Source organism: Coregonus clupeaformis, unplaced genomic scaffold, assembly GCF_020615455.1.
Source record: "Coregonus clupeaformis isolate EN_2021a unplaced genomic scaffold, ASM2061545v1 scaf0039, whole genome shotgun sequence".
Classification (NCBI taxonomy): domain Eukaryota; kingdom Metazoa; phylum Chordata; class Actinopteri; order Salmoniformes; family Salmonidae; genus Coregonus; species Coregonus clupeaformis.
The window spans coordinates 234138-244223 of record NW_025533494.1 but is presented as its reverse complement, the minus strand read 5'-3'; the positions used below and the strand labels follow the sequence as shown (position 1 = coordinate 244223).

At 40.3% G+C, this 10086-nt stretch overlaps 1 long non-coding RNA gene across 2 annotated transcripts; it reads left to right on the top strand.

Annotated features, from left to right (window-relative positions):
* The first annotated feature begins 287 nt into the window (after positions 1-287).
* LOC123483151 lies at positions 288-2161 on the top strand. 2 transcript variants are annotated; one of them, XR_006658099.1, is made up of 4 exons: positions 288-344; positions 595-626; positions 1652-1723; positions 1879-2161. It is a non-coding gene; the product is annotated as an uncharacterized LOC123483151 (long non-coding RNA). The 2 variants fall into 2 exon arrangements; XR_006658098.1 differs by lacking the exon at positions 288-344 and having other exon boundaries at positions 563-626.
* Positions 2162-10086: the final 7925 nt, after the last annotated feature.

Genomic DNA, 10086 nt, shown 5'->3' with positions numbered 1-10086 from the left:
TGGAGTTGGGAACCACTGGTCTAATCCAGTGTTTCTTAGTCCTGGTCCTGGGGACAATTTAGTTGTTGCCCTAACACTACACGCTTGATTCCACTAAGGTATGATGATGAGTTGATTAGTGGAATCAGGTGTGTTAGTGCTAGGGCAAAAAAGAAAACGTGGACTCCTTTGGGTCTCCATGACCAGGTTTAAGAAACACCAGTCTAATCACATCTGTGTTATAGAGTATGATACATGGCTGGCCTGGAATAGGATCTACATCGGGGTACCAGTAGGTAACGTTGTGGTGCTGATCCTCACTGTAGCTGTGGCAGTGTATTACTGCAGGGGCCGCTGTAACACGGGTTTGTACAGCATAGGGGCCTCATCTATACTTAAAGGGACATTTTAGGCTCTGGATGTATTCTTAGGATGTTTATGATGTGGCATAAACATAATTAGATATTTTGTTCAAAATGTTGGGCTTAGGGATATTATGGAAATCGGAAAGCGAGTGTGAAACCTCAGAAGTGTGTAATGTATTAATTATTGGGTATGTTTGTGGATATCCTGTTTAGTATCTATTGGTTGATATTTTGTTCTTGTCATAAACAGCAGATCTAACTGACAACACAAGAATGAAAGATGTAAGTATGGAGTAAACTACCAGAATTTTGGTAACTTTCAAGAATTGTATGTAATTTATCACTAGACAACTAGAGCCCCTTTTGGTATTTCAGATGATCACAGGTGTCTGTAATTATCTCTGGCCCTCTGTGTGGCCTTATCACGTAAAATATATGAAATAACTAAATAAGATGATTTAAAAATAATTAAATTTAATCACAAAGCTGTGAAAAAAAATCAAAACTATGTTTTATATGAGGGTTTTAGCATAAATATCCTTTATATTTGTTTAAAAAAAAAATTGGGGTCAAACTGGTGGCTCTTGTGAAAAAAGTAAATAGCTGGAAGAGTTACAGAGTTAATTGAAAATATGGCCATTGTTGATTAGATGCTTTTTAAAATTAATTAGGCTAGTTTATCTTGAACCATATGGTCTATCCACTAGAAACTCACAGACAATATGGACACAGCAGAGGTGTAAAGTACTTAAGTAAAAATATTTTTAAGTACTACTTAAGTAGTCATTTTGGGTATCTGTACTTTACTTTACTATTTATATTTATGACAACTTTTACTTTTACTCCGCTACATTCCTAAAGAAAATAATGTACTTTTTACTCCATACACATCCCTGACACCCAAAAGTATTCATTACATTTTGAATGCTTAGCAGGACAGGAAAATGGTCCAATTCACACACTTATCAACAGAACATCCCTGGTCATCCCTACTGCCTCTGATCGAAAATCTGATTTATTCATTTCTCCACATGGTCTAAAGGGCACATCATGTAATATAACAGGCTTTCAAAATTAAAATGTAAAATTTATACATAAAATATCAAAGGGATGTTCCTCTGGATTATATGTATAAAGTGGTTACTATGGAGACTGGGATGTCCAAGCACTGTTTTCATGGAACGACCCATGTATGTGTACTGTATTCCACTATACTGTGTACTGTAATTGCTGATAGGCAGTGTTTTTGTGCAATGTTCATCCATTTTGTTTATAGGTTTAAGTACCTTTTACTGTATATATTCCAGACAAGATCAAACAGTCAGGCAATGTCCATCTATGAGACAGTAGGTGATCTGGCTGTCCCAAGACTGAACACGGTGAGAGCGAGACATGCATGGTCATACCTGATATCTTTGAACATAAATAAAATAAAACAGTCTCTGTGTGAATAGGAGACTATGTAGTCTACTTGGAAATTGTCTACATTTCATAATGCTGAAACAGTTTCTTCTTGGTTGCCTGTCACATTTAGCCGCAGACTCTGTATGACAAGATCACATTTGGACGCCAGCCAGAAGCCCCTTCTTCTTCTTCCAACCAGGAAGTACTGTGAGCTGAACAGGATGTGGTCATAATCTGGGCATCTATAGATATAGAACCCTCTGCATCCTCAGCATCCTTCATGTGTACCTTCTGTACATAGATGTTACTGTTTCATTTCATCACGACCTGCACATTTCTGTTTTGTTTTGCTTACTTGTTCAGAACTAGAATCTTCGTCTGTTCATGATCATTATGTGGTACAACTTGTTATTTTCAAGGTATTCAGAGTTACATAACTATTTCCTAGGTTCTATTGCATTCTATTGTTACATTAACTGTTTATATTTGCGTAATAACAACTAATAGCAATACAAAACTATATTCTTAAAGATTACCGGTGATTCTGTGGGACTCTACAAGAGTTGAAAACAATTTGTTTGTATGTATTGTAGTTTAGATGTGTATTGTACAGTAAAAAGTTTTACATTCCACAGACATGCTTTGTAGAAATCACATAGGCCACATTGCCATCAATTCAAATTATGCTCAAACTATATTTTGTTATTGTGTGAAATCAGACAATGAATAGACCTTAAAACAATAATACTGTCTTTACATATTGAGAAAAAGAAGAGAACATCCTAATAAATATAATGATTTGTAGAAATCATAACGCAGAGATCATATAATGATTCACAGTCACAAAAGTGCAGTATTTGAGAAAGGCTACCTTCAAGTGATAGAAAAACATGAATTACAACATAAATTACATTTTTGTATTTCAGGTGTTCTATCCTCTTCATTACATAATAATAATAATATATGTATTTTATAAAGCGCTTTCATTTAAGAACTTTAAAAAAAACTATCACAAAAACAAAAGGATCTGGCAGATTCTTGGGCGATTGGATTCAACAGCTTCAGATGATAAGGCATTGAGGCAGTATGTATAGGCAGTAGCTTGAGTGGGGGAGCCAGGGAGAAATGTCAGTCAGGGCAGGTGCTCTTCTTCAGGCACTTTGTCGACTACGATGTTCAGCTCCTTTCTATAGGTAGGCTGGAGTTTTTTTTTTATCCCGAAAGTGTAGTACCGACCTGGTTGATGCTTCGACGCCTGTAAAAACACCAAAAAATACCAACAAACCTTGGTATAGACATTTGATGTACATACCCACTGGTCAAACAGTCAAACACTGGTTGAATCAACATTGTTTCCACGTCATTTCAACCAAAACAATCTATGTGAGGAGATTGAAGCAACGTGGAAAAGTGATTGGATTTGAACAAAATCTGTAATGTAAAGGCATTTCATATTTTTTCACCAACCTTAGACCTAAATCCAATGACATATTGATTTTTTGGGGTTGATTTCACATTGAATTCACATTAGTTGACAACTCAACCAAACGTAAATCAAAACTAGACGTTGAGCTGTTTGATGTCTGTGCACAGGAGGAAGTTGTTTCTAAAGTAAAGCTGCTTACTTGTTGAACCTGATTGATAACCAGGTGGCGAATCGCATCTCTGCATGTCTGGCAGACATATCAGTGTGGATGACGGATCACCACCTCAAGCTGAACCTCGGCAAGACGGAGCTGCTCTTCCTCCCGGGGAAGGACTGCCCGCTCCATGATCTCGCCATCACGGTTGACAACTCCGTTGTGTCCTCCTCCCAGAGTGCAAAGAACCTTGGCGTGACCCCCAGTCAAAACTGTTCGCTGCTCTGGCACCCCAATGGTGGAACAAGCTCCCTCACGACGCCAGGACAGCGGAGTCACTCACCACCTTCCGGAGACACTTGAAACCCCACCTCTTTAAGGAATACCTGGGATAGGATAAAAGTAATCCTTCTACCCTCCCCCTACCCCACCCCCCAAAAAAGTGATATATTGTAAAGTGGTTGTCCCACTGGCTATCATAAGGTGAATGCACCAATTTGTAAGTCGCTCTGGATAAGAGCGTCTGCTAAATGACGAAAATGTAAATGCATGTGAAGGACTCTATGACAAACATAAAACAAGGCAGTCAGTGATATCTTCTATTTTGCACCTAGCACACAAAATATAGGTTGTAACACGTCTTCATTTCAGCTAGAACTTAAATTAAGGGAGCGTTTATTTATACACAAGACACTGTGAAATTTGATAGAAATGAATTTTTTTTGTAATTTTTAACTCCCACTCACCTCTGAAAATATATGTTAAGACATCCGAACAGAAATCCTAAGAGCAACATTACGATCCCAGGGACGCGGGTCTCCCCCTCCACCACCACGTCAGGCTTGGGCTGTTCATCTGAGGACATAGGAGAGAACAAAAGAGTGTGGTAACAAGGTAAGAACACAAATAATGCCTCACTTTGTTCACAAATTCAACCGCAAGCTTCACCAGCATCTACAATAATTCCTCCCTGTCTTACTGCATAGCTGGCTGGCCTAAGAATTCCCTGCCCAAAGGTTCATGAGTACACCAGTTTTTCCTGGTCAGGTCATGTGTTACAGAAATAAATCCTGGCCCTAGAAATGACTGTACCTTGGCATGTCTCCCTCACAACCCTAGAGGCGTTAGTGAGCCCGTTGCTGGCAATACAGATGAAGGTGACATTTCTGTTGGGGCTGTAAGACGACCAGACAACAGATATGTTGGCATTGGGACTGGCCCTCCAGAAGGAGCCATCAAACAAAGCCTCTGGCTCCCAAGAAAAGCTGGTGTCCTTCACTGTAGAGGAGCACTGAAGAGCCATCACACAGTGGCCGTCCTTCAAAACGCTGAAGACCTTACAAACACTAGGCTCAACGAGACGCTCTGGACATTTGAACAGAAACAAAGGAAGGTCTTGTGAATAGATAACACATTTTACAAAAACAAAACGTGCAATGAAATTTGAATAATGTAGAGATAAAAATTAGCAACACTTTGAAATGATTTGAAAGAACAGTTTTGCCTATAATAAATAGGCTATCAAACTAGTGAAATGTACAAAATATGAAATTCCTAAACTTTTACTTCTGGGTGTGGAAGGTCACTTATGTCCAATGATTGCATTTTGTCTCACTTGCGCCCCTAGAGGCAAATCTAGCATAAATCCTACAGAGTGCACATTTAAAACAGGGCACGGTTGTGATTGAGACCCTTACCTGTCACAGTGAGCCGTACCTTACTGCTGCTTATCAGCTGCTCTCCCTGACTGTGTGTGAGGAGAACAGAGTAAACCATGTCATCCCTTCTCCTAACATCTCTGATCTCCAAGTCATCAGACTCAGATACATACAGGAATTAAACTACTTTATTTATTTTCTGCCTCAGAGTCTGATTGTGTTGTGCTGTTCTCTCTCCAGTCTCTCCAGTCGTAGCTCCTGGATCCTCTACATCAGTCCTAGTAGGAGTGGTTGTGGGTCTGGTTGTTGCTGGTGTTCTACTGGTCATTCTCCTGGTCCTGCTGTGGAGATATCAAAACAGCAAAAGGTGAGACATTTACAATTTCTCATTTAATTAAAAACATTCAATTACATGTTTAGGAGAGAAATGTCTAAATATAATATAAATATTTGAAGAAAGTTCAGTACATAACAAAATGTTTCTAGTTCAACAGAATATTCTGGTGACGACACCTTTCTCTCAACTATATTGATACGTACAGTATAACATCTTCTCTGTGCTTCCTATGCTGAGTATCTCTCTCCCTGTAGGCCCCCTCAGCCCCAGAGCACCAACCAGGACCCCCAACAGGACCAAGGATCTACCCAGGGCCAGGCTCCTGATACTGGGTATACACATCAGCAGCATGGTCAGTCTCTCAGCCCAGACCTCTACCACTCTCCTCTCTCTGTAACCTCATACACTGGCTCATCAACATCCACTTTGTTTACAACATGTTATCATACTATATGTTCATAGGCAAGCTGAGGAATAACCAAACTAAGATTTCTCTCTTTTTCGACCAACAGGTGATGCTAACATCTACGATACGATAAATCCCTCAGACAATAATGATAATGGTAGTGTAATGTAATGTTTTCAGTATGAATGTGTAGTAGCCTGCTTCTCTTCATTTAATATGACATGTAGAGTTTGACTAAGTGGAGGTGTTTGTGTATTATGTCTCAGATGCTGCTGGTGCTTCTGCTGCTGGACCAAGTCATGTGACTTACGTCCAGATTCAGCTGAACAAGTTGGACAAGAAAGGATACTCTCAACTGTGACATATATTGAGAAAGAAATGTAGCAGTGGATCTAAGATGAGTTACAATGTGTACATATATATAAATATATTTATATGTTCTCTGCTCCTCTTCCTCCTCCTCAGTAAAGAGAGATTATCAAAAAAGAAAATCCAGTCTACTCTGAGGTGAAGACAGGGGAAGCCACAGAAAAGACCCATTCTACAGGTTGGCAGTCATTAAAACCTTAATTCGTAAATTTCTGAGTTTGTGATGAAGAGGTAGAATATGCATTAAGCTAATTCCTTCATTTGTTGACTGGAAATGTCCATTGTCAGCAGCAGCTGGACCTGTTGATGTGACCTATGCTGAGGTTGACCTCCAAAAGAAGGTCAAAGCCAAGAAGAAGAGAGGTATGACTAGACATCCCTCCCTCCATATTCCCCCTATCAGAACCTCACTCCTCTTTGACCCAATATTGAATAGCTATATATTATTCTGGATATTATTCTGGATATAAGTATTATATTATGCTGATGTTCGTCCTCCTACAGAAACAGCAACCCCACCAGCGGCAGATTCAGTCTTTTCTCAAGTTAAGCCACACACAGCCCCAGGTAAGGCTAATAGCCATATGCTATTGACACTAATACAGGTGAAGGATCTTAATTTCACCAGTTTCTCAAAGAAGGAAAATAATCCTGCAGCAAAAGGAAATTTGAAGTATTGTATGTATTATAAATAATGGATATTTTTGTAGGGCTTGATACATTTGTAGTCAGGGAAAATCAAGTCTGAAATTCTAGTGGAAATTACAAACTTTAGAAGCCTCTTTTAGATCTTGAATACACTACGAGTTTGCATTTAAATTTCCTGCAACAGCAGAGTGATCAAATTAAGATGCTGCACCTGTATTATACTTATGAAAATAATGCTTATTTACAATGACGGCCTACACCGGCCAAACCCGGACGACGCTGGGCCAATTGTGCGCCGCCCTATGGGACTCCCAATCACGGCCGGTTGTGATACAGCCTGGAATCGAACCAGGGGTTCGATTCCAGTGACGCCTCAAGCACTGAGATGCTGTGCCTTAGACCGCTGCGCCACTCGGGAGCCCAAAGTATATCAAAGTATACTCTACCTGTTTAAATTATACCAATAAAAAACATTGTGTGGTGATATGTTACAGGTCCTTGAGGGAGATGGAGGAACACACCATCAGAGGAGGAGCAGGAGAAACCTGGGGACATGGATTATGCACACACACAGCCATGCACAAACATACACGCACACACATACATGCAAACAAAAACACACACACACACATGCATGCACTTACAAACACACACACACAAAATAACACATTGTACATGAAGGATTTTTCTCGTTTTAATAAAACAAATATATTTAATTGAATCATGGTTTAATTGTGTATTAACAGCTTTTTAAACAATGATATGGTGTAATGATGATGGATCTTATCTGCAGCTACAGCAATTGAATCTGCTTTGTATTGTGTATTGAATTGTATTGTTTGTTGGTTCGTTTTTTAGTTTTTACATTTTAGTGGGTGGATTATAACCCAGTGAACTACTCTCTCTCTCTACAAAAAGGCTGTGTTTAGACAGACAGACCAATTTTGATATTTTTTTCACTAATTGGTCTTTTGACCAATCACATCAGATCTTTTCACATCAGATATTTTCAGAGCTGATCTGCTTGGTCAAAATACCAATTAGTGAAACAAAAGATCAGAATTAGGCTGCCTGTGTAAACACAGCCTTTGTGTAAAAGATTCTGACTGAAAAACACAGGGGAACTTGCATAGCAATTGTTGGAAAATGGACCGTATCAACTGATAGGTACAAAGTAACAAGACAAGGTGAGTAGTTTGCTGTGTGTGTGTGTGTGTTACCTCTCAGGTATTGGTGAGAAGGAGGGGGGAGCTTCAGCATCACCAGTTGGTACCATTGTGGGCAGTGTTATTGGGGTGTTCTTCGTTGGTGTGTTAGTTGTTGTAGGATGGATCATATCTGGCAAACACCTCCATCCACTAAAGAAGAATAACTACTGCAGATATCCTCTCTTTCAATTATTTATCTATGTTTTCACAGGATAAAAAAAGTGATAATTTACATTGTGATTTCTCAACTCCTAACAGGTTGTTGTTCTAGAAGCTGACAACCTAGTGAATGTTCCAGCAGGTGAGAGGCCAGAACCACAGCCCTCTTCCATCTCTGAAGGTGACATCAATCCACGACACTGCAGGGAGACCAGGAGCAGCAGTACCAGCAGTAGCAGGAGGAGAAGAAGTCCATCCAGGAGACAAAGAGTACACTTCACCAGAAGAGAGGACGGAATCACAGAGCCCTTCTGAGGCAGAGCCTACATCAGTCTTCTATAGTCTTCTACAGCACCGTACAGAAACCAGCTGCAGAACAGCGTCACCCAGTGGACAAAGACTGGAATAATTTCAACAAACCAGACACAGTGTACTGGACAACAGGAGATACACTGCTCAAAAAAATAAAGGGAACACTTAAACAACACAATGTAACTCCAAGTCAATCACACTTCTGTGAAATCAAACTGTCCACTTAGGAAGCAACACTGATTGACAATACATTTCACATGCTGTTGTGCAAATGGAATAGACAACAGGTGGAAATTATAGGCAATTAGCAAGACACCCCCAATAAAGGACTGGTTTTGCAGTTGCTGACCACAGACCACTTCTCAGTTCCTATGCTTCCTGGCTGATGTTTTGGTCACTTTTGATTGCTAGCGGTGCTTTCACTCTAGTGGTAGCATGAGACGGAGTCTACAACCCACACAAGTGGCTCAGGTATTGCAGCTCATCCAGGATGGCACATCAATGCGAGCTGTGGCAAAGAAGGTTTGCTGTGTCTGTCAGCGTAGTGTCCAGAGCATGGAGGCGCTACCAGGAGACAGGTCAGTACATCAGGAGATGTGGAGGAGGACGTAGGAGGGCAACAACCCAGCAGCAGGACTGCTACCTCCGCCTTTGTGCAAGGAGGAGCAGGAGGAGCACTGCCAGAGCCCTGCAAAATGACCTCCAGCAGGCCACAAATGTGCATGTGTCTGCTCAAATGATTTTGTTGTCAGCACATTCAACTATGTAAAGAAAAAAGTATTTAATAAGATTATTTCATTCATTCAGATCTAGGATGTGTTATTTTAGTGTTCCCTTTATTTTTTGAGCAGTGTACATTACCCCTCCATCCCTCTCCATAGCTAGGTTTCCATTAATTTGTCCATTGATCTTTTGTTAACATTTAACAAGATTGCATAGAAAATAGATGTGACAATAGAGGAGGTCCATAAAGATGGTGGCCTCCATGCACTTACCACACATTCTTTGTTTGGCTAAGTTTGGCGTATTTTACATTGCTCTCCGTTAATATTTCTTTGAATTTTCATTAGCACAATATACAAAGTGATTAGCACCCTGGAGCTGGTACTTGGTTGCAGAGCTTTTGGCCAAGATAACTCCGACAAATGCTTCCTGTAGCCCTCAATGAACTTTCTGAACCTTTCTACTGGCAATTTTAGCTTCAAGACGGCAGCAATTTGAAAAAGTAGATTGTGCTTCATTGGCACATTGAACCATGTCGTGCGGCGCAATTTAAAAACTCTGTGGATAATGCTAAAACAATGATGTCATATCTGAATTCTGCTATATTTATGCACGTGAGCAGAGGTGTAGTCCAGGGTATACGCTGGTATACGGCGTATACCTACTTATTTTTCAGTCAGCATTGCGTATACCCACTTCTAAATCCCCCCTGATGCGCATCATTCAGTAATATCTGTGAGTCAGATTGCCTATTTTCTTCCTCGGGGATAGTGAAGCCATGACCCACCCTCCTCTGCCTCTAATTGGCTGGTACTCGCTGCTTTCACTGATTAGATTGGTTAACTTTAGGCATGAGGACTGATGAGCCAATCAGAGGCAGAGTAGGGCGGGTCATGCCGAGGAAAATATCGCTAATACCTCAGGTGCCAGTGAAAAAA